The 26,984-nt window shown below is 36.0% G+C and overlaps 16 non-coding genes across 16 annotated transcripts; all 16 read left to right on the top strand.

Annotated features, from left to right (window-relative positions):
* The first annotated feature begins 1,171 nt into the window (after window positions 1-1,171).
* Window positions 1,172-1,244, top strand: TRNAF-GAA (transfer RNA phenylalanine (anticodon GAA)). Its single transcript has one exon. It is a non-coding gene; the product is annotated as a tRNA-Phe (tRNA).
* Window positions 1,245-1,947: 703 nt separating this feature from the next.
* On the top strand, window positions 1,948-2,020 carry TRNAF-AAA (transfer RNA phenylalanine (anticodon AAA)). The gene has a single exon. It is a non-coding gene; the product is annotated as a tRNA-Phe (tRNA).
* A 704-nt stretch (window positions 2,021-2,724) lies between these two features.
* Window positions 2,725-2,797, top strand: TRNAF-GAA (transfer RNA phenylalanine (anticodon GAA)). The gene has a single exon. It is a non-coding gene; the product is annotated as a tRNA-Phe (tRNA).
* Window positions 2,798-4,280: 1,483 nt separating this feature from the next.
* TRNAF-GAA (transfer RNA phenylalanine (anticodon GAA)) lies at window positions 4,281-4,353 on the top strand. Its single transcript has one exon. It is a non-coding gene; the product is annotated as a tRNA-Phe (tRNA).
* A 705-nt stretch (window positions 4,354-5,058) lies between these two features.
* On the top strand, window positions 5,059-5,131 carry TRNAF-GAA (transfer RNA phenylalanine (anticodon GAA)). Its single transcript has one exon. It is a non-coding gene; the product is annotated as a tRNA-Phe (tRNA).
* Window positions 5,132-7,402: 2,271 nt separating this feature from the next.
* Window positions 7,403-7,475, top strand: TRNAF-GAA (transfer RNA phenylalanine (anticodon GAA)). The gene has a single exon. It is a non-coding gene; the product is annotated as a tRNA-Phe (tRNA).
* Window positions 7,476-9,736: 2,261 nt separating this feature from the next.
* On the top strand, window positions 9,737-9,809 carry TRNAF-GAA (transfer RNA phenylalanine (anticodon GAA)). The gene has a single exon. It is a non-coding gene; the product is annotated as a tRNA-Phe (tRNA).
* A 1,483-nt stretch (window positions 9,810-11,292) lies between these two features.
* Window positions 11,293-11,365, top strand: TRNAF-GAA (transfer RNA phenylalanine (anticodon GAA)). The gene has a single exon. It is a non-coding gene; the product is annotated as a tRNA-Phe (tRNA).
* A 705-nt stretch (window positions 11,366-12,070) lies between these two features.
* Window positions 12,071-12,143, top strand: TRNAF-GAA (transfer RNA phenylalanine (anticodon GAA)). Its single transcript has one exon. It is a non-coding gene; the product is annotated as a tRNA-Phe (tRNA).
* Window positions 12,144-12,848: 705 nt separating this feature from the next.
* TRNAF-GAA (transfer RNA phenylalanine (anticodon GAA)) lies at window positions 12,849-12,921 on the top strand. The gene has a single exon. It is a non-coding gene; the product is annotated as a tRNA-Phe (tRNA).
* A 705-nt stretch (window positions 12,922-13,626) lies between these two features.
* TRNAF-GAA (transfer RNA phenylalanine (anticodon GAA)) lies at window positions 13,627-13,699 on the top strand. Its single transcript has one exon. It is a non-coding gene; the product is annotated as a tRNA-Phe (tRNA).
* Window positions 13,700-14,404: 705 nt separating this feature from the next.
* TRNAF-GAA (transfer RNA phenylalanine (anticodon GAA)) lies at window positions 14,405-14,477 on the top strand. Its single transcript has one exon. It is a non-coding gene; the product is annotated as a tRNA-Phe (tRNA).
* A 705-nt stretch (window positions 14,478-15,182) lies between these two features.
* On the top strand, window positions 15,183-15,255 carry TRNAF-GAA (transfer RNA phenylalanine (anticodon GAA)). Its single transcript has one exon. It is a non-coding gene; the product is annotated as a tRNA-Phe (tRNA).
* A 3,039-nt stretch (window positions 15,256-18,294) lies between these two features.
* On the top strand, window positions 18,295-18,367 carry TRNAF-GAA (transfer RNA phenylalanine (anticodon GAA)). The gene has a single exon. It is a non-coding gene; the product is annotated as a tRNA-Phe (tRNA).
* A 3,985-nt stretch (window positions 18,368-22,352) lies between these two features.
* On the top strand, window positions 22,353-22,442 carry TRNAY-GUA (transfer RNA tyrosine (anticodon GUA)). The gene is given in 2 exon segments: window positions 22,353-22,389; window positions 22,407-22,442. It is a non-coding gene; the product is annotated as a tRNA-Tyr (tRNA).
* A 1,667-nt stretch (window positions 22,443-24,109) lies between these two features.
* On the top strand, window positions 24,110-24,199 carry TRNAY-GUA (transfer RNA tyrosine (anticodon GUA)). The gene is given in 2 exon segments: window positions 24,110-24,146; window positions 24,164-24,199. It is a non-coding gene; the product is annotated as a tRNA-Tyr (tRNA).
* The last annotated feature ends 2,785 nt before the right edge of the window (window positions 24,200-26,984 follow it).

Here is a 26,984-nt window from a genome sequence, read left to right as displayed (position 1 = left end):
TGCTATGAAATGCTATGTTTACATTCGAAGCAATCATGATGAAAGGAAAAACTGTTAAATAACCTTGTGTAATCTTCCTGGCATGACTCAGTTTGGAGAAAGTTAGGTTGAAGATCCAAAGGATTGTTGGCTTTCAATTTCTGGGGCTTTCTCTCTCTTCTACTACAGGAGAGAAGATTAATGAGCCCTAGCCTTCCACTGAACAATAAAACTAAAATTAACAATACTTACCTGCAATGCAGCAGCAGATACTAAGGTGTTCATGATTTTCATGGACTCACCTTAAATTCCAATGAAATTTAGAATGAGAAAGTACCTGTAGCTAATTAAAGCTTATTCATTTAAAATCATTATAGTAATCCGAAATTGTGAATACATTCATCTTCCAAGCTGGCCGAAAAAGCTCAGCTGGGAGAGCGTTAGACTGAAGATCTAAAGGTCCCTGGTTCGATCCCGGGTTTCGGCATGTTTGAACAGGTGTTTTTTGAAGTGAAAAGCTCGAACTGGAAGTAATTTCAAGATGAAATTCCATAATGTCATCCACCAATTTTTCTTAGCAAAGAAGAATATTCAGCCCCATCTTTCAAATAATCAGAACATTTCATTTAATAACACTGTCCAGAAATACAGGATAAAAAGTGTCCATGATTTCAATAGTCCGGGCTTGACTCTTTATGCAATTGTAATTATCTCAATGATAAAATTTCTCAGCATTTTGCATCAATGCTTCTATTATAAAATAAAGGTTTTGTGATGGGTGAACATACAGTATAAAAACTGCTATGAAATGCTATGTTTACATTCGAAGCAATCATGATGAAAGGAAAAACTGTTATATAACCTTGTGTAATCTTCCTGGCATGACTCAGTTTGGAGAAAGTTAGGTTGAAGATCCAAAATGTTGTTGGCTTTCAATTTCTGGGGCTTTCTCTCTCTTCTACTACAGAAGAGAAGATTAATGAGCCCTAGCCTTCCACTGAACAATAAAACTAAAATTAACAATACTTACCTGCAATGCAGCAGCAGATACTAAGGTGTTCATGATTTTCATGGACTCACCTTAAATTCCAATGAAATTTAGAATGAGAAAGTACCTGTAGCTAATTAAAGCTTATTCATTTGAAATCATTATAGTAATCCGAAATTGTGAATACATTCATCTTCCAAGCTGGCCGAAATAGCTCAGCTGGGAGAGCGTTAGATTGAAGATCTAAAGGTCCCTGGTTCGATACCGGGTTTCGGCATGTTTGAACAGGTGTTTTTTGAAGTGAAAAGCTCGAACTGGAAGTAATTTCAAGATGAAATTCCATAATGTCATCCACCAATTTTTCTTAGCAAAGAAGAATATTCAGCCACATCTTTCAAATAATCAGAACATTTCATTTAATAACACTGTCCAGAAATACACGATAAAAAGTGTCCATGATTTCAGTAGTCCGGGCTTGACTCTATGCAATTGTAATTATCTCAATGATAAAATTTCTCAGCATTTTGCATCAATGCTTCTATTATAAAATAAAGGTTTTGTGATGGGTGAACATACAGTATAAAAACTGCTATGAAATGCTATGTTTACATTCGAAGCAATCATGATGAAAGGAAAAACTGTTATATAACCTTGTGTAATCTTCCTGGCATGACTCAGTTTGGAGAAAGTTAGGTTGAAGATCCAAAGGATTGTTGGCTTTCAATTTCTGGGGCTTTCTCTCTCTTCTACTACAGGAGAGAAGATTAATGAGCCCTAGCCTTCCACTGAATAATAAAACTAAAATTAACAATACTTACCTGCAATGCAGCAGCAGATACTAAGGTGTTCATGATTTTCATGGACTCACCTTAAATTCCAATGAAATTTAGAATGAGAAAGTACCTGTAGCTAATTAAAGCTTATTCATTTGAAATCATTATAGTAATCCGAAATTGTGAATACATTCATCTTCCAAGCTGGCCGAAATAGCTCAGCTGGGAGAGCGTTAGACTAAAAATCTAAAGGTCCCTGGTTCGATACCGGGTTTCGGCATGTTTGAACAGGTGTTTTTTGAAGTGAAAAGCTCGAACTGGAAGTAATTTCAAGATGAAATTCCATAATGTCATCCACCAATTTTTCTTAGCAAAGAAGAATATTCAGCCCCATCTTTCAAATAATCAGAACATTTCATTTAATAACACTGTCCAGAAATACACGATAAAAAGTGTCCATGATTTCAGTAGTCCGGGCTTGACTCTTTATGCAATTGTAATTATCTCAATGATAAAATTTCTCAGCATTTTGCATCAATGCTTCTATTATAAAATAAAGGTTTTGTGATGGGTGAACATACAGTATAAAACTGCTATGAAATGCTATGTTTACATTCGAAGCAATCATAATGAAAGGAAAAACTGTTATATAACCTTGTGTAATCTTCCTGGCATGACTAAGTTTGGAGAAAGTTAGGTTGAAGATCCAAAGGATTGTTGGCTTTCATATTCTGGGGCTTTCTCTCTCTTCTACTACAGGAGAGAAGATTAATGAGCCCTAGCCTTCCACTGAACAATAAAACTAAAATTAACAATACTTACCTGCAATGCAGCAGCAGATACTAAGGTGTTCATGATTTTCATGGACTCACCTTAAATTCCAATGAAATTTAGAATGAGAAAGTACCTGTAGCTAATTAAAGCTTATTCATTTGAAATCATTATAGTAATCCGAAATTGTGAATACATTCATCTTCCAAGCTGGCTGAAATAGCTCAGCTGGGAGAGCGTTAGACTGAAGATCTAAAGGTCCCTGGTTCGATCCCGGGTTTCGGCATGTTTGAACAGGTGTTTTTTGAAGTGAAAAGTTCGAACTGGAAGAAATTTCAAGATGAAATTCCATAATGTCATCCACCAATTTTTCTTAGCAAAGAAGAATATTCAGCCCCATCTTTCAAATAATCAGAACATTTTATTTAATAACACTGTCCAGAAATACAGGATAAAAAATGTCCATGATTTCAGTAGTCCGGGCTTGACTCTTTATGCAATTGTAATTATCTCAATGATAAAATTTCTCAGCATTTTGCATCAATGCTTCTATTATAAAATAAAGGTTTTGTGATGGGTGAACATACAGTATAAAAACTGCTATGAAATGCTATGTTTACATTCGAAGCAATCATGATGAAAGGAAAAACTGTTATATAACCTTGTGTAATCTTCCTGGCATGACTCAGTTTGGAGAAAGTTAGGTTGAAGATCCAAAATGTTGTTGGCTTTCAATTTCTGGGGCTTTCTCTCTTTTCTACTAAAGGAGAGAAGATTAATGAGCCCTAGCCTTCCACTGAACAATAAAACTAAAATTAACAATACTTACCTGCAATGCAGCAGCAGATACTAAGGTGTTCAGGATTTTCATGGACTCACCTTAAATTCCAATGAAATTTAGAATGAGAAAGTACCTGTAGCTAATTAAAGCTTATTCATTTGAAATCATTATAGTAATCCGAAATTGTGAATACATTCATCTTCCAAGCTGGCCGAAATACCTCAGCTGGGAGAGCGTTAGACTGAAGATCTAAAGGTCCCTGGTTCGATCCCGGGTTTCGGCATATTTGAACAGGTGTTTTTTGAAGGGAAAAGCTTGAACTGGAAGTAATTTCAAGATGAAATTCCATAATGTCATTCACCAATTTTTCTTAGCAAAGAAGAATATTCAGCCCCATCTTTCAAATAATCAGAACATTTCATTTAATAACACTGTCCAAAAATACAGGATAAAAAGTGTCCATGATTTCAGTAGTCTGGGCTTGACTCTTTATGCAATTGTAATTATCTCAATGATAAAATTTCTCAGCATTTTGCATCAATGCTTCTATTATAAAATAAAGGTTTTGTGATGGGTGAACATACAGTATAAAAACTGCTATGAAATGCTATGTTTACATTCGAAGCAATCATGATGAAAGGAAAAACTGTTATATAACCTTGTGTAATCTTCCTGGCATGACTCAGTTTGGAGAAAGTTAGGTTGAAGATCCAAAGGATTGTTGGCTTTCAATTTCTGGGGCTTTCTCTCTCTTCTACTACAGGAGAGAAGATTAATGAGCCCTAGCCTTCCACTGAACAATAAAACTAAAATTAACAATACTTACCTGCAATGCAGCAGCAGATACTAAGGTGTTCATGATTTTCATGGACTCACCTTAAATTCCAATGAAATTTAGAATGAGAAAGTACCTGTAGCTAATTAAAGCTTATTCATTTCAAATCATTATAGTAATCCGAAATTGTGAATACATTCATCTTCCAAGCTGGCTGAAATAGCTCAGCTGGGAGAGCGTTAGACTGAAGATCTAAAGGTCCCTGGTTCGATCCCGGGTTTCGGCATGTTTGAACAGGTGTTTTTTGAAGTGAAAAGCTCGAACTGGAAGTAATTTCAAGATGAAATTCCATAATGTCATCCACCAATTTTTCTTAGCAAAGAAGAATATTCAGCCCCATCTTTCAAATAATCAGAACATTTTATTTAATAACACTGTCCAGAAATACAGGATAAAAAATGTCCATGATTTCAGTAGTCCGGGCTTGACTCTTTATGCAATTGTAATTATCTCAATGATAAAATTTCTCAGCATTTTGCATCAATGCTTCTATTATAAAATAAAGGTTTTGTGATGGGTGAACATACAGTATAAAAACTGCTATGAAATGCTATGTTAACATTCGAAGCAATCATGATGAAAGGAAAAACTGTTATATAACCTTGTGTAATCTTCCTGGCATGACTCAGTTTGGAGAAAGTTAGGTTGAAGATCCAAAATGTTGTTGGCTTTCAATTTCTGGGGCTTTCTCTCTCTTCTACTAAAGGAGAGAAGATTAATGAGCCCTAGCCTTCCACTGAACAATAAAACTAAAATTAACAATACTTACCTGCAATGCAGCAGCAGATACTAAGGTGTTCAGGATTTTCATGGACTCACCTTAAATTCCAATGAAATTTAGAATGAGAAAGTACCTGTAGCTAATTAAAGCTTATTCATTTGAAATCATTATAGTAATCCGAAATTGTGAATACATTCATCTTCCAAGCTGGCCGAAATAGCTCAGCTGGGAGAGCGTTAGACTGAAGATCTAAAGGTCCCTGGTTCGATCCCGGGTTTCGGCATGTTTGAACAGGTGTTTTTTGAAGGGAAAAGCTTGAACTGGAAGTAATTTCAAGATGAAATTCCATAATGTCATTCACCAATTTTTCTTAGCAAAGAAGAATATTCAGCCCCATCTTTCAAATAATCAGAACATTTCATTTAATAACACTGTCCAGAAATACAGGATAAAAAGTGTCCATGATTTCAATAGTCCGGGCTTGACTCTTTATGCAATTGTAATTATCTCAATGATAAAATTTCTCAGCATTTTGCATCAATGCTTCTATTATAAAATAAAGGTTTTGTGATGGGTGAACATACAGTATAAAAACTGCTATGAAATGCTATGTTTACATTCGAAGCAATCATGATGAAAGGAAAAACTGTTATATAACCTTGTGTAATCTTTCTGGCATGACTCAGTTTGGAGAAAGTTAGGTTGAAGATCCAAAATGTTGTTGGCTTTCAATTTCTGGGGCTTTCTCTCTCTTCTACTACAGGAGAGAAGATTAATGAGCCCTAGCCTTCCACTGAACAATAAAACTAAAATTAACAATACTTACCTGCAATGCAGCAGCAGATACTAAGGTGTTCATGATTTTCATGGACTCACCTTAAATTCCAATGAAATTTAGAATGAGAAAGTACCTGTAGCTAATTAAAGCTTATTCATTTGAAATCATTATAGTAATCCGAAATTGTGAATACATTCATCTTCCAAGCTGGCTGAAATAGCTCAGCTGGGTGAGTGTTAGATTGAAGATCTAAAGGTCCCTGGTTTGATCCCGGGTTTCGGCATGTTTGAACAGGTGTTTTTTAAAGTGAAAAGCTCAAACTGGAAGTAATTTCAAGATGAAATTCCATAATGTCATCCACCAATTTTTCTTAGCAAAGAAGAATATTCAGCCCCATCTTTCAAATAATCAGAACATTTCATTTAATAACACTGTCCAGAAATACACGATAAAAAGTGTCCATGATTTCAGTAGTCCGGGCTTGACTCTTTATGCAATTGTAATTATCTCAATGATAAAATTTCTCAGCATTTTGCATCAATGCTTCTATTATAAAATAAATGTTTTGTGATGGGTGAACATACAGTATAAAAACTGCTATGAAATGCTATGTTTACATTCGAAGCAATCATAAAAAGGAAGGATGAAAGGAAAAACTGTTATATAACCTTGTGTAATCTTCCTGGCATGACTAAGTTTGGAGAAAGTTAGGTTGAAGATCCAAAGGATTGTTGGCTTTCATATTCTGGGGCTTTCTCTCTCTTCTACTACAGGAGAGAAGATTAATGAGCCCTAGCCTTCCACTGAACAATAAAACTAAAATTAACAATACTTACCTGCAATGCAGCAGCAGATACTAAGGTGTTCATGATTTTCATGGACTCACCTTAAATTCCAATGAAATTTAGAATGAGAAAGTACCTGTAGCTAATTAAAGCTTATTCATTTGAAATCATTATAGTAATCCGAAATTGTGAATACATTCATCTTCCAAGCTGGCCGATATAGCTCAGCTGGAAGAGCGTTAGACTGAAGATCTAAAGGTCCCTGGTTCGATCACAGGTTTCGGCATGTTTGAACAGGTGTTTTTTGAAGTGAAAAGCTCGAACTGGAAGTAATTTCAAGATGAAATTCCATAATGTCATCCACCAATTTTTCTTAGCAAAGAAGAATATTCAGCCCCATCTTTCAAATAATCAGAACATTTTATTTAATAACACTGTCCAGAAATACAGGATAAAAAATGTCCATGATTTCAGTAGTCCGGGCTTGACTCTTTATGCAATTGTAATTATCTCAATGATAACATTTCTCAGCATTTTGCATCAATGCTTCTATTATAAAATAAAGGTTTTGTGATGGGTGAACATACAGTATAAAAACTGCTATGAAATGCTATGTTTACATTCGAAGCAATCATGAGAAAAAGAAAAACTGTTATATAACCTTGTGTAATCTTCCTGGCATGACTCAGTTTGGAGAAAGTTAGGTTGAAGATCCAAAATGTTGTTGGCTTTCAATTTCTGGGGCTTTCTCTCTCTTCTTCTACAGGAGAGAAGATTAATGAGCCCTAGCCTTCCACTGAACAATAAAACTAAAATTAACAATACTTACCTGCAATGCAGCAGCAGATACTAAGGTGTTCATGATTTTCATGGACTCACCTTAAATTCCAATGAAATTTAGAATGAGAAAGTACCTGTAGCTATTTAAAGCTTATTCATTTGAAATCATTATAGTAATCCGAAATTGTGAATACATCCATCTTCCAAGCTGGCCGAAATAGCTCAGCTGGGAGAGCGTTAGACTGAAGATCTAAAGGTCCCTGGTTCGATCCCGGGTTTCGGCATGTTTGAACAGGTGTTTTTTGAAGTGAAAAGCTCGAACTGGAAGTAATTTCAAGATGAAATTCCATAATGTCATCCACCAATTTTTCTTAGCAAAGAAGAATATTCAGCCACATCTTTCAAATAATCAGAACATTTTATTTAATAACACTGTCCAGAAATACAGGATAAAAAATGTCCATGATTTCAGTAGTCCGGGCTTGACTCTTTATGCAATTGTAATTATCTCAATGATAAAATTTCTCAGCATTTTGCATCAATGCTTCTATTATAAAATAAAGGTTTTGTGATGGATGAACATACAGTATAAAAACTGCTATGAAATGCTATGTTTACATTCGAAGCAATCATGATGAAAGGAAAAACTGTTATATAACCTTGTGTAATCTTCCTGGCATGACTCAGTTTGGAGAAAGTTAGGTTGAAGATCCAAAATGTTGTTGGCTTTCAATTTCTGGGGCTTTCTCTCTCTTCTACTACAGGAGAGAAGATTAATGAGCCCTAGCCTTCCACTGAACAATAAAACTAAAATTAACAATACTTACCTGCAATGCAGCAGCAGATACTAAGGTGTTCAGGATTTTCATGGACTCACCTTAAATTCCAATGAAATTTAGAATGAGAAAGTACCTGTAGCTAATTAAAGCTTATTCATTTGAAATCATTATAGTAATCCGAAATTGTGAATACATTCATCTTCCAAGCTGGCTGAAATAGCTCAGCTGGGTGAGTGTTAGACTGAAGATCTAAAGGTCCCTGGTTTGATCCCGGGTTTCGGCATGTTTGAACAGGTGTTTTTTAAAGTGAAAAGCTCAAACTGGAAGTAATTTCAAGATGAAATTCCATAATGTCATCCACCAATTTTTCTTAGCAAAGAAGAATATTCAGCCCCATCTTTCAAATAATCAGAACATTTCATTTAATAACACTGTCCAGAAATACAGGATAAAAAGTGTCCATGATTTCAATAGTCCGGGCTTGACTCTTTATGCAATTGTAATTATCTCAATGATAAAATTTCTCAGCATTTTGCATCAATGCTTCTATTATAAAATAAAGGTTTTGTGATGGGTGAACATACAGTATAAAAACTGCTATGAAATGCTATGTTTACATTCGAAGCAATCATGATGAAAGGAAAAACTGTTATATAACCTTGTGTAATCTTCCTGGCATGACTCAGTTTGGAGAAAGTTAGGTTGAAGATCCAAAATGTTGTTGGCTTTCAATTTCTGGGGCTTTCTCTCTCTTCTACTACAGGAGAGAAGATTAATGAGCCCTAGCCTTCCACTGAACAATAAAACTAAAATTAACAATACTTACCTGCAATGCAGCAGCAGATACTAAGGTGTTCATGATTTTCATGGACTCACCTTAAATTCCAATGAAATTTAGAATGAGAAAGTACCTGTAGCTAATTAAAGCTTATTCATTTGAAATCATTATAGTAATCCGAAATTGTGAATACATTCATCTTCCAAGCTGGCTGAAATAGCTCAGCTGGGTGAGTGTTAGATTGAAGATCTAAAGGTCCCTGGTTTGATCCCGGGTTTCGGCATGTTTGAACAGGTGTTTTTTAAAGTGAAAAGCTCAAACTGGAAGTAATTTCAAGATGAAATTCTATAATGTCATCCACCAATTTTTCTTAGCAAAGAAGAATATTCAGCCCCATCTTTCAAATAATCAGAACATTTCATTTAATAACACTGTCCAGAAATACACGATAAAAAGTGTCCATGATTTCAGTAGTCCGGGCTTGACTCTTTATGCAATTGTAATTATCTCAATGATAAAATTTCTCAGCATTTTGCATCAATGCTTCTATTATAAAATAAAGGTTTTGTGATGGGTGAACATACAGTATAAAAACTGCTATGAAATGCTATGTTTACATTCGAAGCAATCATAATGAAAGGAAAAACTGTTATATAACCTTGTGTAATCTTCCTGGCATGACTAAGTTTGGAGAAAGTTAGGTTGAAGATCCAAAGGATTGTTGGCTTTCATATTCTGGGGCTTTCTCTCTCTTCTACTACAGGAGAGAAGATTAATGAGCCCTAGCCTTCCACTGAACAATAAAACTAAAATTAACAATACTTACCTGCAATGCAGCAGCAGATACTAAGGTGTTCATGATTTTCATGGACTCACCTTAAATTCCAATGAAATTTAGAATGAGAAAGTACCTGTAGCTAATTAAAGCTTATTCATTTGAAATCATTATAGTAATCCGAAATTGGGAATACATTCATCTTCCAAGCTGGCCGATATAGCTCAGCTGGAAGAGCGTTAGACTGAAGATCTAAAGGTCCCTGGTTCGATCCCGGGTTTCGGCATGTTTGAACAGGTGTTTTTTGAAGTGAAAAGCTCGAACTGGAAGTAATTTCAAGATGAAATTCCATAATGTCATCCACCAATTTTTCTTAGCAAAGAAGAATATTCAGCCCCATCTTTCAAATAATCAGAACATTTTATTTAATAACACTGTCCAGAAATACAGGATAAAAAATGTCCATGATTTCAGTAGTCCGGGCTTGACTCTTTATGCAATTGTAATTATCTCAATGATAACATTTCTCAGCATTTTGCATCAATGCTTCTATTATAAAATAAAGGTTTTGTGATGGGTGAACATACAGTATAAAAACTGCTATGAAATGCTATGTTTACATTCGAAGCAATCATGAGAAAAAGAAAAACTGTTATATAACCTTGTGTAATCTTCCTGGCATGACTCAGTTTGGAGAAAGTTAGGTTGAAGATCCAAAATGTTGTTGGCTTTCAATTTATGGGGCTTTCTCTCTCTTCTTCTACAGGAGAGAAGATTAATGAGCCCTAGCCTTCCACTGAACAATAAAACTAAAATTAACAATACTTACCTGCAATGCAGCAGCAGATACTAAGGTGTTCATGATTTTCATGGACTCACCTTAAATTCCAATGAAATTTAGAATGAGAAAGTACCTGTAGCTATTTAAAGCTTATTCATTTGAAATCATTATAGTAATCCGAAATTGTGAATACATCCATCTTCCAAGCTGCCTGAAATAGCTCAGCTGGGAGAGCGTTAGACTGAACATCTAAAGATCCCTGGTTCGATCCCGGGTTTCGGCATGTTTGAACAGGTGTTTTTTGAAGTAAAAAGCTCGAACTGGAAGTAATTTCAAGATGAAATTCCATAATGTCATCCACCAATTTTTCTTAGCAAAGAAGAATATTCAGCCCCATCTTTCAAATAATCAGAACATTTTATTTAATAACACTGTCCAGAAATACAGGATAAAAAATGTCCATGATTTCAGTAGTCCGGGCTTGACTCTTTATGCAATTGTAATTATCTCAATGATAAAATTTCTCAGCATTTTGCATCAATGCTTCTATTATAAAATAAAGGTTTTGTGATGGGTGAACATACAGTATAAAAACTGCTATGAAATGCTATGTTTACATTCGAAGCAATCATGATGAAAGGAAAAACTGTTATATAACCTTGTGTAATCTTCCTGGCATGACTCAGTTTGGAGAAAGTTAGGTTGAAGATCCAAAATGTTGTTGGCTTTCAATTTCTGGGGCTTTCTCTCTCTTCTACTAAAGGGGAGAAGATTAATGAGCCCTAGCCTTCCACTGAACAATAAAACTAAAATTAACAATACTTACCTGCAATGCAGCAGCAGATACTAAGGTGTTCAGGATTTTCATGGACTCACCTTAAATTCCAATGAAATTTAGAATGAGAAAGTACCTGTAGCTAATTAAAGCTTATTCATTTGAAATCATTATAGTAATCCGAAATTGTGAATACATTCATCTTCCAAGCTGGCTGAAATAGCTCAGCTGGGAGAGCGTTAGACTGAAGATCTAAAGGTCCCTGGTTCGATCCCGGGTTTCGGCATGTTTGAACAGGTGTTTTTTGAAGTGAAAAGCTCGAACTGGAAGTAATTTCAAGATGAAATTCCATAATGTCATCCACCAATTTTTCTTAGCAAAGAAGAATATTCAGCCCCATCTTTCAAATAATCAGAACATTTTATTTAATAACACTGTCCAGAAATACAGGATAAAAAATGTCCATGATTTCAGTAGTCCGGGCTTGACTCTTTATGCAATTGTAATTATCTCAATGATAAAATTTCTCAGCATTTTGCATCAATGCTTCTATTATAAAATAAAGGTTTTGTGATGGGTGAACATACAGTATAAAAACTGCTATGAAATGCTATGTTTACATTCGAAGCAATCATGATGAAAGGAAAAACTGTTATATAACCTTGTGTAATCTTCCTGGCATGACTCAGTTTGGAGAAAGTTAGGTTGAAGATCCAAAATGTTGTTGGCTTTCAATTTCTGGGGCTTTCTCTCTCTTCTACTAAAGGAGAGAAGATTAATGAGCCCTAGCCTTCCACTGAACAATAAAACTAAAATTAACAATACTTACCTGCAATGCAGCAGCAGATACTAAGGTGTTCAGGATTTTCATGGACTCACCTTAAATTCCAATGAAATTTAGAATGAGAAAGTACCTGTAGCTAATTAAAGCTTATTCATTTGAAATCATTATAGTAATCCGAAATTGTGAATACATTCATCTTCCAAGCTGGCCGAAATAGCTCAGATGGGAGAGCGTTAGACTGAAGATCTAAAGGTCCCTGGTTCGATCCCGGGTTTCGGCATGTTTGAACAGGTGTTTTTTGAAGGGAAAAGCTTGAACTATAAGTAATTTCAAGATGAAATTCCATAATGTCATTCACCAATTTTTCTTAGCAAAGAAGAATATTCAGCCCCATCTTTCAAATAATCAGAACATTTCATTTAATAACACTGTCCAAAAATACAGGATAAAAAGTGTCCATGATTTCAGTAGTCTGGGCTTGACTCTTTATGCAATTGTAATTATCTCAATGATAAAATTTCTCAGCATTTTGCATCAATGCTTCTATTATAAAATAAAGGTTTTGTGATGGGTGAACATACAGTATAAAAACTGCTATGAAATGCTATGTTTACATTCGAAGCAATCATGATGAAAGGAAAAACTGTTATATAACCTTGTGTAATCTTCCTGGCATGACTCAGTTTGGAGAAAGTTAGGTTGAAGATCCAAAGGATTGTTGGCTTTCAATTTCTGGGGCTTTCTCTCTCTTCTACTACAGGAGAGAAGATTAATGAGCCCTAGCCTTCCACTGAACAATAAAACTAAAATTAACAATACTTACCTGCAATGCAGCAGCAGATACTAAGGTGTTCATGATTTTCATGGACTCACCTTAAATTCCAATGAAATTTAGAATGAGAAAGTACCTGTAGCTAATTAAAGCTTATTCATTTCAAATCATTATAGTAATCCGAAATTGTGAATACATTCATCTTCCAAGCTGGCTGAAATAGCTCAGCTGGGAGAGCGTTAGACTGAAGATCTAAAGGTCCCTGGTTCGATCCCGGGTTTCGGCATGTTTGAACAGGTGTTTTTTGAAGTGAAAAGCTCGAACTGGAAGTAATTTCAAGATGAAATTCCATAATGTCATCCACCAATTTTTCTTAGCAAAAAAGAATATTCAGCCCCATCTTTCAAATAATCAGAACATTTTATTTAATAACACTGTCCAGAAATACAGGATAAAAAATGTCCATGATTTCAGTAGTCCGGGCTTGACTCTTTATGCAATTGTAATTATCTCAATGATAAAATTTCTCAGCATTTTGCATCAATGCTTCTATTATAAAATAAAGGTTTTGTGATGGGTGAACATACAGTATAAAAACTGCTATGAAATGCTATGTTTACATTCGAAGCAATCATGATGAAAGGAAAAACTGTTATATAACCTTGTGTAATCTTCCTGGCATGACTCAGTTTGGAGAAAGTTAGGTTGAAGATCCAAAATGTTGTTGGCTTTCAATTTCTGGGGCTTTCTCTCTCTTCTACTAAAGGAGAGAAGATTAATGAGCCCTAGCCTTCCACTGAACAATAAAACTAAAATTAACAATACTTACCTGCAATGCAGCAGCAGATACTAAGGTGTTCAGGATTTTCATGGACTCACCTTAAATTCCAATGAAATTTAGAATGAGAAAGTACCTGTAGCTAATTAAAGCTTATTCATTTGAAATCATTATAGTAATCCGAAATTGTGAATACATTCATCTTCCAAGCTGGCCGAAATAGCTCAGATGGGAGAGCGTTAGACTGAAGATCTAAAGGTCCCTGGTTCGATCCCGGGTTTCGGCATGTTTGAACAGGTGTTTTTTGAAGGGAAAAGCTTGAACTATAAGTAATTTCAAGATGAAATTCCATAATGTCATTCACCAATTTTTCTTAGCAAAGAAGAATATTCAGCCCCATCTTTCAAATAATCAGAACATTTCATTTAATAACACTGTCCAAAAATACAGGATAAAAAGTGTCCATGATTTCAGTAGTCTGGGCTTGACTCTTTATGCAATTGTAATTATCTCAATGATAAAATTTCTCAGCATTTTGCATCAATGCTTCTATTATAAAATAAAGGTTTTGTGATGGGTGAACATACAGTATAAAAACTGCTATGAAATGCTATGTTTACATTCGAAGCAATCATGATGAAAGGAAAAACTGTTATATAACCTTGTGTAATCTTCCTGGCATGACTCAGTTTGGAGAAAGTTAGGTTGAAGATCCAAAGGATTGTTGGCTTTCAATTTCTGGGGCTTTCTCTCTCTTCTACTACAGGAGAGAAGATTAATGAGCCCTAGCCTTCCACTGAACAATAAAACTAAAATTAACAATACTTACCTGCAATGCAGCAGCAGATACTAAGGTGTTCATGATTTTCATGGACTCACCTTAAATTCCAATGAAATTTAGAATGAGAAAGTACCTGTAGCTAATTAAAGCTTATTCATTTCAAATCATTATAGTAATCCGAAATTGTGAATACATTCATCTTCCAAGCTGGCTGAAATAGCTCAGCTGGGAGAGCGTTAGACTGAAGATCTAAAGGTCCCTGGTTCGATCCCGGGTTTCGGCATGTTTGAACAGGTGTTTTTTGAAGTGAAAAGCTCGAACTGGAAGTAATTTCAAGATGAAATTCCATAATGTCATCCACCAATTTTTCTTAGCAAAGAAGAATATTCAGCCCCATCTTTCAAATAATCAGAACATTTTATTTAATAACACTGTCCAGAAATACAGGATAAAAAATGTCCATGATTTCAGTAGTCCGGGCTTGACTCTTTATGCAATTGTAATTATCTCAATGATAAAATTTCTCAGCATTTTGCATCAATGCTTCTATTATAAAATAAAGGTTTTGTGATGGGTGAACATACAGTATAAAAACTGCTATGAAATGCTATGTTTACATTCGAAGCAATCATGATGAAAGGAAAAACTGTTATATAACCTTGTGTAATCTTCCTGGCATGACTCAGTTTGGAGAAAGTTAGGTTGAAGATCCAAAATGTTGTTGGCTTTCAATTTCTGGGGCTTTCTCTCTCTTCTACTAAAGGAGAGAAGATTAATGAGCCCTAGCCTTCCACTGAACAATAAAACTAAAATTAACAATACTTACCTGCAATGCAGCAGCAGATACTAAGGTGTTCAGGATTTTCATGGACTCACCTTAAATTCCAATGAAATTTAGAATGAGAAAGTACCTGTAGCTAATTAAAGCTTATTCATTTGAAATCATTATAGTAATCCGAAATTGTGAATAAATTCATCTTCCAAGCTGGCCGAAATAGCTCAGCTGGGAGAGCGTTAGACTGAAGATCTAAAGGTCCCTGGTTCGATCCCGGGTTTCGGCATGTTTGAACAGGTGTTTTTTGAAGGGAAAAGCTTGAACTGGAAGTAATTTCAAGATGAAATTCCATAATGTCATTCACCAATTTTTCTTAGCAAAGAAGAATATTCAGCCCCATCTTTCAAATAATCAGAACATTTCATTTAATAACACTGTCCAAAAATACAGGGTAAAAAGTGTCCATGATTTCAGTAGTCTGGGCTTGACTCTTTATGCAATTGTAATTATCTCAATGATAAAATTTCTCAGCATTTTGCATCAATGCTTCTATTATAAAATAAAGGTTTTGTGATGGGTGAACATACAGTATAAAAACTGCTATGAAATGCTATGTTTACATTCGAAGCAATCATGATGAAAGGAAAAACTGTTATATAACCTTGTGTAATCTTCCTGGCATGACTCAGTTTGGAGAAAGTTAGGTTGAAGATCCAAAGGATTGTTGGCTTTCAATTTCTGGGGCTTTCTCTCTCTTCTACTACAGGAGAGAAGATTAATGAGCCCTAGCCTTCCACTGAACAATAAAACTAAAATTAACAATACTTACCTGCAATGCAGCAGCAGATACTAAGGTGTTCAGGATTTTCATGGACTCACCTTAAATTCCAATGAAATTTAGAATGAGAAAGTACCTGTAGCTAATTAAAGCTTATTCATTTGAAATCATTATAGTAATATGAAATTGTGAATACATTCATCTTCCAAGCTGGCTGAAATAGCTCAGCTGGGTGAGTGTTAGACTGAAGATCTAAAGGTCCCTGGTTTGATCCCGGGTTTCGGCATGTTTGAACAGGTGTTTTTTAAAGTGAAAAGCTCAAACTGGAAGTAATTTCAAGATGAAATTCCATAATGTCATCCACCAATTTTTCTTAGCAAAGAAGAATATTCAGCCCCATCTTTCAAATAATCAGAACATTTCATTTAATAACACTGTCCAGAAATACAGGATAAAAAGTGTCCATGATTTCAATAGTCCGGGCTTGACTCTTTATGCAATTGTAATTATCTCAATGATAAAATTTCTCAGCATTTTGCATCAATGCTTCTATTATAAAATAAAGGTTTTGTGATGGGTGAACATACAGTATAAAAACTGCTATGAAATGCTATGTTTACATTCGAAGCAATCATGATGAAAGGAAAAACTGTTATATAACCTTGTGTAATCTTCCTGGCATGACTCAGTTTGGAGAAAGTTAGGTTGAAGATCCAAAATGTTGTTGGCTTTCAATTTCTGGGGCTTTCTCTCTCTTCTACTACAGGAGAGAAGATTAATGAGCCCTAGCCTTCCACTGAACAATAAAACTAAAATTAACAATACTTACCTGCAATGCAGCAGCAGATACTAAGGTGTTCATGATTTTCATGGACTCACCTTAAATTCCAATGAAATTTAGAATGAGAAAGTACCTGTAGCTAATTAAAGCTTATTCATTTGAAATCATTATAGTAATCCGAAATTGTGAATACATTCATCTTCCAAGCTGGCTGAAATAGCTCAGCTGGGTGAGTGTTAGATTGAAGATCTAAAGGTCCCTGGTTTGATCCCGGGTTTCGGCATGTTTGAACAGGTGTTTTTTAAAGTGAAAAGCTCAAACTGGAAGTAATTTCAAGATGAAATTCCATAATGTCATCCACCAATTTTTCTTAGCAAAGAAGAATATTCAGCCCCATCTTTCAAATAATCAGAACATTTCATTTAATAACACTGTCCAGAAATACACGATAAAAAGTGTCCATGATTTCAGTAGTCCGGGCTTGACTCTTTATGCAATTGTAATTATCTCAATGATAAAATTTCTCAGCATTTTGCATCAATGCTTCTATTATAAAATAAAGGTTTTGTGATGGGTGAACATACAGTATAAAAACTGCTATGAAATGCTATGTTTACATTCGAAGCAATCATGAGAAAAAGAAAAACTGTTATATAACCTTGTGTAATCTTCCTGGCATGACTCAGTTTGGAGAAAGTTAGGTTGAAGATCCAAAATGTTGTTGGCTTTCAATTTCTGGGGCTTTCTCTCTCTTCTACTACAGGAGAGAAGATTAATGAGCCCTAGCCTTCCACTGAACAATAAAACTAAAATTAACAATACTTACCTGCAATGCAGCAGCAGATACTAAGGTGTTTATGATTTTCATGGACTCACCTTAAATTCCAATGAAATTTAGAATGAGAAAGTACATGTAGCTATTTAAAGCTTATTCATTTGAAATCATTATAGTAATCCGAAATTGTGAATACATCCATCTTCCAAGCTGCCTGAAATAGCTCAGCTGGGAGAGCGTTAGACTGAACATCTAAAGATCCCTGGTTCGATCCCGGGTTTCGGCATGTTTGAACAGGTGTTTTTTGAAGTGAAAAGCTCGAACTGGAAGTAATTTCAAGATGAAATTCCATAATGTCATCCACCAATTTTTCTTAGCAAAGAAGAATATTCAGCCCCATCTTTCAAATAATCAGAACATTTTATTTAATAACACTGTCCAGAAATACAGGATAAAAAATGTCCATGATTTCAGTAGTCTGGGCTTGACTCTTTATGCAATTGTAATTATCTCAATGATAAAATTTCTCAGCATTTTGCATCAATGCTTCTATTATAAAATAAAGGTTTTGTGATGGGTGAACATACAGTATAAAAACTGCTATGAAATGCTATGTTTACATTCGAAGCAATCATGATGAAAGGAAAAACTGTTATATAACCTTGTGTAATCTTCCTGGCATGACTCAGTTTGGAGAAAGTTAGGTTGAAGATCCAAAATGTTGTTGGCTTTCAATTTCTGGGGCTTTCTCTCTCTTCTACTAAAGGGGAGAAGATTAATGAACCCTAGCCTTCCACTGAACAATAAAACTAAAATTAACAATACTTACCTGCAATGCAGCAGCAGATACTAAGGTGTTCAGGATTTTCATGGACTCACCTTAAATTCCAATGAAATTTAGAATGAGAAAGTACCTGTAGCTAATTAAAGCTTATTCATTTGAAATCATTATAGTAATCCGAAATTGTGAATACATTCATCTTCCAAGCTGGCCGAAATAGCTCAGCTGGGAGAGCGTTAGACTGAAGATCTAAAGGTCCCTGGTTCGATCCCGGGTTTCGGCATGTTTGAACAGGTGTTTTTTGAAGGGAAAAGCTCGAACTGGAAGTAATTTCAAGATGAAATTCCATAATGTCATCCACCAATTTTTCTTAGCAAAGAAGAATATTCAGCCCCATCTTTCAAATAATCAGAACATTTTATTTAATAACACTGTCCAGAAATACAGGATAAAAAATGTCCATGATTTCAGTAGTCCGGGCTTGACTCTTTATGCAATTGTAATTATCTCAATGATAAAATTTCTCAGCATTTTGCATCAATGCTTCTATTATAAAATAAAGGTTTTGTGATGGGTGAACATACAGTATAAAAACTGCTATGAAATGCTATGTTTACATTCGAAGCAATCATGATGAAAGGAAAAACTGTTATATAACCTTGTGTAATCTTCCTGGCATGACTCAGTTTGGAGAAAGTTAGGTTGAAGATCCAAAATGTTGTTGGCTTTCAATTTCTGGGGCTTTCTCTCTCTTCTACTACAGGAGAGAAGATTAATGAGCCCTAGCCTTCCACTGAACAATAAAACTAAAATTAACAATACTTACCTGCAATGCAGCAGCAGATACTAAGGTGTTCAGGATTTTCATGGACTCACCTTAAATTCCAATGAAATTTAGAATGAGAAAGTACCTGTAGCTAATTAAAGCTTATTCATTTGAAATCATTATAGTAATCCGAAATTGTGAATACATTCATCTTCCAAGCTGGCTGAAATAGCTCAGCTGGGTGAGTGTTAGACTGAAGATCTAAAGGTCCCTGGTTTGATCCTGGGTTTAGGCATGTTTGAACAGGTGTTTTTTAAAGTGAAAAGCTCAAACTGGAAGTAATTTCAAGATGAAATTCCATAATGTCATCCACCAATTTTTCTTAGCAAAGAAGAATATTCAGCCCCATCTTTCAAATAATCAGAACATTTCATTTAATAACACTGTCCAGAAATACACGATAAAAAGTGTCCATGATTTCAGTAGTCCGGGCTTGACTCTTTATGCAATTGTAATTATCTCAATGATAAAATTTCTCAGCATTTTGCATCAATGCTTCTATTATAAAATAAAGGTTTTGTGATGGGTGAACATACAGTATAAAAACTGCTATGAAATGCTATGTTTACATTCGAAGCAATCATGAGAAAAAGAAAAACTGTTATATAACCTTGTGTAATCTTCCTGGCATGACTAAGTTTGGAGAAAGTTAGGTTGAAGATCCAAAGGATTGTTGGCTTTCAATTTCTGGGGCTTTCTCTCTCTTCTACTACAGGAGAGAAGATTAATGAGCCCTAGCCTTCCACTGAACAATAAAACTAAAATTAACAATACTTACCTGCAATGCAGCAGCAGATACTAAGGTGTTCATGATTTTCATGGACTCACCTTAAATTCCAATGAAATTTAGAATGATAAAGTACCTGTAGCTAATTAAAGCTTATTCATTTGAAATCATTATAGTAATCCGAAATTGTAAATACATTCATCTTCCAAGCTGGCCGAAATAGGTCAGCTGGGAGAGCATTAGACTGAACATCTAAAGGTCCCTGGTTCGATCCTGGGTTTCGGGATGTTTGAACAGGTGTTTTTTGAAGTGAAAAGCTCGAACTGGAAGTAATTTCAAGATGAAATTCCATAATGTCATCCACCAATTTTTCTTAGCAAAGAAGAATATTCAGCCCCATCTTTCAAATAATCAGAACATTTCATTTAATAACACTGTCCAGAAATACAGGATAAAAAGTGTCCATGATTTCAGTAGTCCGGGCTTGACTCTTTATGCAATTGTAATTATCTCAATGATAAAATTTCTCAGCATTTTGCATCAATGCTTCTATTATAAAATAAAGGTTTTGTGATGGGTGAACATACAGTATAAAAACTGCTATGGAATGCTATGTTTACATTCAAAGCAATCATGATGAAAGGAAAAACTGTTATATAACCTTGTGTAATCTTCCTGGCATGACTCAGTTTGGAGAGAGTTAGGTTGAAGATCCAAAGGATTGTTGGCTTTCAATTTCTGGGACTTTCTCTCTCTTCTACTACAGGAGAGAAGATTAATGAGCCCTAGCCTTCCACTGAACAATAAAACTAAAATTAACAATACTTACCTGCAATGCAGCAGCAGATACTAAGGTGTTCATGATTTTCATGGACTCACCTTAAATTCCAATGAAATTTAGAATGAGAAAGTACCTGTAGCTAATTAAAGCTTATTCATTTGAAATCATTACAGTAATCCGAAATTGTGAATACATTCTTCTTCCAAGCTGGCTGAAATAGCTCAGCTGGGAAAACGTTAGACTGAAGATCTGAAGGTCCCTGGTTCAATCCTGGGTTTTGGCATGTTTGAACAGGTGTTTTTTGAAGTGAAAAGCTCGAACTGGAAGTAATTTCAAGATGAAATTCCATAATGTCATCCGTAACTTGTGTTCATTTCTGCTGCCTGTTAATCATCCTGCATGCTGCTGAGCCTCTAGTAGGGCAATTATGGTTTCTGTGCTCTGTTGAAGTACAGTGCAGAGGCAGGTGATAGAGACACGAGTTCTGTTACTGGGGATACTTTCCATAGCTCTTTGCAACTCATTAAAATGGAAATGAGAACCTTTTCCACTTCTTGGAAAGTGGCCTCCAGACATCACACATGGATTTATTGCATTGTTACCTATCCTGCTGGATTGGCATTTACAAATCTGCAAATGGTCAGGGACGTGCCGTGATGATGCAAATCACATCATCAAACATTGCCCACCTCACTGATCACTGAGTGGTCTGGAGCGTGATGATGAAATTAGTGTCATCATAGGCCATGCCAAACCCACTCCATGTCACCACCTGGTTAAATATGTAATACACAGAGAGTTAAGATACATTACAGCAAAGCATGATATATTTGTTGTGCTGTTATGCTGAAACACTCAATGGAAAAGTCCCATATGGTCTAGCAGTTAGGATTCCTGGTTTTCACCCAGGTGGCCCGGGTTTGACTTCCGGTATGGGAAGTTGAAGCTTTTTTGAATGGCAGCAACAGTACCACTTGTTTAATGCCTGCTCTGTTTATCTCAGCAACAAAATCCAGGAGAAACTGTGCTTTGGTTATGGAAATGGGATGTGGTCAAATCCACAGGATTTATATACCTCCCAACATTTCTGTATCCAAAATTAGGGCAGAACTGGTCTGACCCCATATTTCAACATCCATCTTCCAAATTTTGAGTGGGAAAACCCTATTTTATATGTAACACATCCTTCATGTGAAAAAAAAGAACTCTTGAACTTGTGGATCAATGGGTTTCCAGGGAGAGTTCACAACTTTTTAATGGTGCAGTAGGGATGTTCTGAATGAAACTAGACTACGCAAATGCTTACAAACCAATAATGTCTGCTTCTGTGCCCAGAATTTCTCCGCTTTCCTTAATAAGCATACAAAGGACAGGTTTAAGAGACCACGGATGTGAACTGAAATACAATATTACTTCTGAAATCCCATAGATCTGAACCCATAGAAAATGCATTGTAAAAACAGAGAGTACTGTGAGAAATAGTGGTGGCAGCGTGGATCATTGACTAGAAATCCATTTTTGTCTCACTGGGCAAAAGTTTGACAATTTGTCACCACAATTTCTGGAATTTTCATCAATTAAAAAAGTCAAGCTAAATTGGAGAATGCAGAAGAGGTTGAAAATTTTCCAGCATTTTTAATCTTGACGTAAAGGCGTCTGCATTTGGAAAATCTAAGGAAGCTGTTTTCCCAACTATTTCTGAAGCTAATTAATTCAAAATGAACAAATAAAAATAAAACTTTTAATGATGTATTACCAATTATTAAACATGACAATTTTTACAACTTTTGATGAGCAAGTAGACCAGAAATAAAAATGTGGATCTCTTTATCTAGACAAGCAATTTTTCTGTTTTAAGGATAATTCAATTCTGTTTGTGTTTTCACTCAGTCAGATGTAGTGCACATGACATCAGAAGTCCTCTAAAGCACAATCCTTTGATAGCTCAGCTGGTAGAGCGGAGGACTGTAGAGGAAATTGGTACAGAAATCCTTAGGTCGCTGGTTCAACTCCGGCTCGAAGGAAAGTTTTCATATAATTTTAGAGGGCAATTTCTGACATATTAAATACCCAGAAATATGCATGACTCATGCTGTTTATCTTTAATAGTCAGAGAAACTGTAACTTGTTTTCATTTCTGCTGCCTGTTAATCATCCTGCATGCTGCTGAGCCTCTAGTAGGGCAATTATGGTTTCTGTGCTCTGTTGAAGTACAGTGCAGAGGCAGGTGATAGAGACACGAGTTCTGTTACTGGGAATACTTTCCATAGCTCTTTGCAACTCATTAAAATGGAAATGAGAACCTTTTCCACTTCTTGGAAAGTGGCCTCCAGACATCACACATGGATTTATTGCATTGTTACCTATCCTGCTGGATTGGCATTTACAAATCTGCAAGTGGTCAGGGACGTGCCGTGATGATGCAAATCACATCATCAAACATTGCCCACCTCACTGATCACTGAGTGGTCTGGAGCGTGATGATGAAATTAGTGTAATCATAGGCCATGCCAAACCCACTCCATGTCACCACCTGGTTAAATATGTAATACACAGAGAGTTAAGATACATTACAGCAAAGCATGATATATTTGTTCTGCTGCAATGCTGAAACACTCAATGGAAAAGTCCCATATGGTCTAGCGGTTAGGATTCCTGGTTTTCACCCAGGCGGCCCGGGTTTGACTTCCGGTATGGGAAGTTGAAGCTTTTTTGAATGGCAGCAACAGTACCACTTGTTTAATGCTCTGTTGATCTCAGCAACAAAATCCAGGAGAAACTGTGCTTTGGTTATGGAAATGGGATGTGGTCAAATCCACAGTATTTATATACCTCCCAACATTTCTGTATCCAAAATGAGGACAGAACTGGTCTGACCCCATATTTCAACATCCATCTTCCAAATTTCGAGTGGGACAACCCTATTTTATATGTAACACATCCTTCATGTGAAAAAAAAGAACTCTTGAACTTGTGGATCAATGGGTTTCCAGGGAGAGTTCACAACTTTTTAATGGTGCAGTAGGGATGTTCTGAATGAAACTAGACTACGCCAATGCTTACAAACCAATAATGTCTGCTTCTGTGCCCAGAATTTCTCCGCTTTCCTTAATCAGCATACAAAGGACAGGTTTAAGAGACCACGGATGTGAACTGAAATACAATATTACTTCTGAAATCCCATAGATCTGAACCCATAGAAAATGCATTGTAAAAACAGAGAGTACTGTGAGAAATAGTGGTTGCAGCGTGGATCATTGACTAGAAATCCATTTTTGTCTCACTGGGCAAAAGTTTGACAATTTGTCACCACAATTTCTGGAATTTTCATCAATTAAAAAAGTCAAGCTAAATTGGAGAATGCAGAAGAGGTTGAAAATTTTCCAGCATTTTTAATCTTGACGTAAAGGCGTCTGCATTTGGAAAATCTAAGGAAGCTGTTTTCCCAACTATTTCTGAAGCTAATTAATTCAAAATGAACAAATAAAAATAAAACTTTTAATGATGTATTACCAATTATTAAACATGACAATTTTTACAACTTTTGATGAGCAAGTAGACCAGAAATAAAAATGTGGATCTCTTTATCTAGACAAGCAATTTTTCTGTTTTAAGGATAATTCAATTCTGTTTGTGTTTTCACTCAGTCAGATGTAGTGCACATGACATCAGAAGTCCTCTAAAGCACAATCCTTTGATAGCTCAGCTGGTAGAGCGGAGGACTGTAGAGGAAATTGGTACAGAAATCCTTAGGTCGCTGGTTCAACTCCGGCTCGAAGGAAAGTTTTCATATAATTTTAGAGGGCAATTTCTGACATATTAAATACCCAGAAATATGCATGACTCATGCTGTTTATCTTTAATAGTCAGAGAAACTGTAACTTGTTTTCATTTCTGCTGCCTGTTAATCATCCTGCATGCTGCTGAGCCTCTAGTAGGGCAATTATGGTTTCTGTGCTCTGTTGAAGTACAGTGCAGAGGCAGGTGATAGAGACACGAGTTCTGTTACTGGGAATACTTTCCATAGCTCTTTGCAACTCATTAAAATGGAAATGAGAACCTTTTCCACTTCTTGGAAAGTGGCCTCCAGACATCACACATGGATTTATTGCATTGTTACCTATCCTGCTGGATTGGCATTTACAAATCTGCAAGTGGTCAGGGACGTGCCGTGATGATGCAAATCACATCATCAAACATTGCCCACCTCACTGATCACTGAGTGGTCTGGAGCGTGATGATGAAATTAGTGTAATCATAGGCCATGCCAAACCCACTCCATGTCACCACCTGGTTAAATATGTAATACACAGAGAGTTAAGATACATTACAGCAAAGCATGATATATTTGTTCTGCTGCAATGCTGAAACACTCAATGGAAAAGTCCCATATGGTCTAGCGGTTAGGATTCCTGGTTTTCACCCAGGCGGCCCGGGTTTGACTTCCGGTATGGGAAGTTGAAGCTTTTTTGAATGGCAGCAACAGTACCACTTGTTTAATGCTCTGTTGATCTCAGCAACAAAATCCAGGAGAAACTGTGCTTTGGTTATGGAAATGGGATGTGGTCAAATCCACAGTATTTATATACCTCCCAACATTTCTGTATCCAAAATGAGGACAGAACTGGTCTGACCCCATATTTCAACATCCATCTTCCAAATTTCGAGTGGGACAACCCTATTTTATATGTAACACATCCTTCATGTGAAAAAAAAGAACTCTTGAACTTGTGGATCAATGGGTTTCCAGGGAGAGTTCACAACTTTTTAATGGTGCAGTAGGGATGTTCTGAATGAAACTAGACTACGCCAATGCTTACAAACCAATAATGTCTGCTTCTGTGCCCAGAATTTCTCCGCTTTCCTTAATCAGCATACAAAGGACAGGTTTAAGAGACCACGGATGGGAACTGAAATACAATATTACTTCTGAAATCCCATGGATCTGAACCCATAGAAGATGCATTGTAAAAACAGAGAGGACTGTGAAAAATAGTGGTGGCAGCGTGGACCATTGACTAGAAATCCATTTTTGTCTCACTGGGCAAAAGTTTGACAATTTGTCACCACAATTTCTGGAATTTTCATCAATTAAAAAAGTCAAGCTAAATTGGAGAACGCAGAAGAGGTTGAAAATTTTCCAGCATTTTTAATCTTAACGTAAAGGCGTCTGCAGTTGGAAAATCTAAGGAAGCTGTTTTCCCAACTATTTCTGAAGCTAATTAATTCAAAATGAACAAATAAAAATCAAACTTTTAATGATGTATTACCAATTATTAAATATGACAATTTTTACAACTTTTGATGAGCAAGTAGACCAGAAATAAAAATGTGGATCTCTTTATCTAGACAAGCAATTTTTCTGTTTTATGGATAATTCAATTCTGTTTGTGTTTTCACTCAGTCAGATGTAGTGCACATGACATCAGAAATCCTCTGAAGCACAATCCTTCGATAGCTCAGCTGGTAGAGCGGAGGACTGTAGAGGAAATTGATACAGAAATCCTTAGGTCACTGGTTCAACTCCTGCTCGAAGGAAAGTTTTTCATATCATTTTAGAGGGCAATTTCTGACATATTAAATACCCAGAAATATGCATGACTCATGCTGTTTATCTTTAATAGTCAGAGAAACTGTAACTTGTTTTCATATCTGCTGCCTGTTAATCATCCTGCATGCTGCTGAGCCTCTAGTAGGGCAATTATGGTTTCTGTGCTCTGTTGAAGTACAGTGCAGAGGCAGGTGATAGAGACACGAGTTCTGTTACTGGGGATACTTTCCATAGCTCTTTGCAACTCATTAAAATGGAAATGAGAACCTTTTCCACTTCTTGGAAAGTGGCCTCCAGACATCACACATGGATTTATTGCATTGTTACCTATCCTGCTGGATTGGCATTTACAAATCTGCAAGTGGTCAGGGACGTGCCGTGATGATGCAAATCACATCATCAAACATTGCCCACCTCACTGATCACTGAGTGGTCTGGAGCGTGATGATGAAATTAGTGTCATCTTAGGCCATGCCAAACCCACTCCATGTCACCACCTGGTTAAATATGAAATACACAGAGAGTTAAGATACATTACAGCAAAGCATGATATATTTGTTCTGCTGCTATGCTGAAACACTCAATGGAAAAGTCCCATATGGTCTAGCAGTTAGGATTCCTGGCTTTCACCCAGGCGGCCCGGGTTCGACTCCTGGTATGGGAAGTTGAAGCTTTTTTGAATGGCAGCAACAGTACCACTTGTATAATGCTCTGTTGATCTCAGCAACAAAATCCAGGAGAAACTGTGCTTTGGTTATGGAAATGGGATGTGGTCAAATCCACAGTATTTATATACCTCCCAACATTTCTGTATCCAAAATTAGGACAGAACTGGTCTGACCCCATATTTCAACATCCATCTTCCAAATTTCGAGTGGGACAACCCTATTTTATATGTAACACATCCTTCATGTGAAAAAAAAGAACTCTTGAACTTGTGGATCAATGGGTTTCCAGGGAGAGTTCACAACTTTTTAATGGTGCAGTAGGGATGTTCTGAATGAAACTAGACTAC

Source organism: Mixophyes fleayi, chromosome 3 (assembly GCF_038048845.1).
Source record: "Mixophyes fleayi isolate aMixFle1 chromosome 3, aMixFle1.hap1, whole genome shotgun sequence".
Taxonomy (NCBI): domain Eukaryota; kingdom Metazoa; phylum Chordata; class Amphibia; order Anura; family Limnodynastidae; genus Mixophyes; species Mixophyes fleayi.
The sequence above is the reverse complement of the archived record's forward strand: the minus strand, read 5'-3'. Positions and strand labels throughout refer to the sequence as shown.